The sequence below is a fragment of the Musa acuminata genome, unplaced genomic scaffold, assembly GCF_036884655.1.
Source record: "Musa acuminata AAA Group cultivar baxijiao unplaced genomic scaffold, Cavendish_Baxijiao_AAA HiC_scaffold_304, whole genome shotgun sequence".
In the NCBI taxonomy this organism is placed as follows: Eukaryota; Viridiplantae; Streptophyta; class Magnoliopsida; order Zingiberales; family Musaceae; genus Musa; species Musa acuminata.
Window position 1 is genome coordinate 7,501 of NW_027020564.1, and position 1,679 is coordinate 9,179.

Sequence of the window (1,679 nt, forward strand, 5' to 3'; positions counted from 1 at the left end):
TGGGCCGTTTTGGCCAGTTTTTGGCCTGTTCTTGCATTGCGCGGTGACCGTCGAGAGCGGAGCAAAACGTCAGCCATCTCAGCACCCTGGAACCCCCCGGGTGGCACAGGGCTGGATGGGGCTTTCGTATAGCAGGGACGGTGCTGCCTCTCGCTTCGCTCGCTGTCCGCCGCTCGCCGCTCGCTCGTGCAGCCAAAAATGGCCAGTTTTGGCCCGTTTTTGGGCCGTTTTGGCCAGTTTTTGGCCTGTTCTTGCATTGCGCGGTGACCGTCGAGAGCGGAGCAAAACGTCAGCCATCTCAGCACCCTGGAACCCCCCGGGTGGCACAGGGCTGGATGGGGCTTTCGTATAGCAGGGACGGTGCTGCCTCTCGCTTCGCTCGCTGTCCGCCGCTCGCCGCTCGCTCGTGCAGCCAAAAATGGCCAGTTTTGGCCCGTTTTTGGGCCGTTTTGGCCAGTTTTTGGCCTGTTCTTGCATTGCGCGGTGACCGTCGAGAGCGGAGCAAAACGTCAGCCATCTCAGCACCCTGGAACCCCCCGGGTGGCACAGGGCTGGATGGGGCTTTCGTATAGCAGGGACGGTGCTGCCTCTCGCTTCGCTCGCTGTCCGCCGCTCGCCGCTCGCTCGTGCAGCCAAAAATGGCCAGTTTTGGCCCGTTTTTGGGCCGTTTTGGCCAGTTTTTGGCCTGTTCTTGCATTGCGCGGTGACCGTCGAGAGCGGAGCAAAACGTCAGCCATCTCAGCACCCTGGAACCCCCCGGGTGGCACAGGGCTGGATGGGGCTTTCGTATAGCAGGGACGGTGCTGCCTCTCGCTTCGCTCGCTGTCCGCCGCTCGCCGCTCGCTCGTGCAGCCAAAAATGGCCAGTTTTGGCCCGTTTTTGGGCCGTTTTGGCCAGTTTTTGGCCTGTTCTTGCATTGCGCGGTGACCGTCGAGAGCGGAGCAAAACGTCAGCCATCTCAGCACCCTGGAACCCCCCGGGTGGCACAGGGCTGGATGGGGCTTTCGTATAGCAGGGACGGTGCTGCCTCTCGCTTCGCTCGCTGTCCGCCGCTCGCCGCTCGCTCGTGCAGCCAAAAATGGCCAGTTTTGGCCCGTTTTTGGGCCGTTTTGGCCAGTTTTTGGCCTGTTCTTGCATTGCGCGGTGACCGTCGAGAGCGGAGCAAAACGTCAGCCATCTCAGCACCCTGGAACCCCCCGGGTGGCACAGGGCTGGATGGGGCTTTCGTATAGCAGGGACGGTGCTGCCTCTCGCTTCGCTCGCTGTCCGCCGCTCGCCGCTCGCTCGTGCAGCCAAAAATGGCCAGTTTTGGCCCGTTTTTGGGCCGTTTTGGCCAGTTTTTGGCCTGTTCTTGCATTGCGCGGTGACCGTCGAGAGCGGAGCAAAACGTCAGCCATCTCAGCACCCTGGAACCCCCCGGGTGGCACAGGGCTGGATGGGGCTTTCGTATAGCAGGGACGGTGCTGCCTCTCGCTTCGCTCGCTGTCCGCCGCTCGCCGCTCGCTCGTGCAGCCAAAAATGGCCAGTTTTGGCCCGTTTTTGGGCCGTTTTGGCCAGTTTTTGGCCTGTTCTTGCATTGCGCGGTGACCGTCGAGAGCGGAGCAAAACGTCAGCCATCTCAGCACCCTGGAACCCCCCGGGTGGCACAGGGCTGGATGGGGCTTTCGTATAGCAGGGAC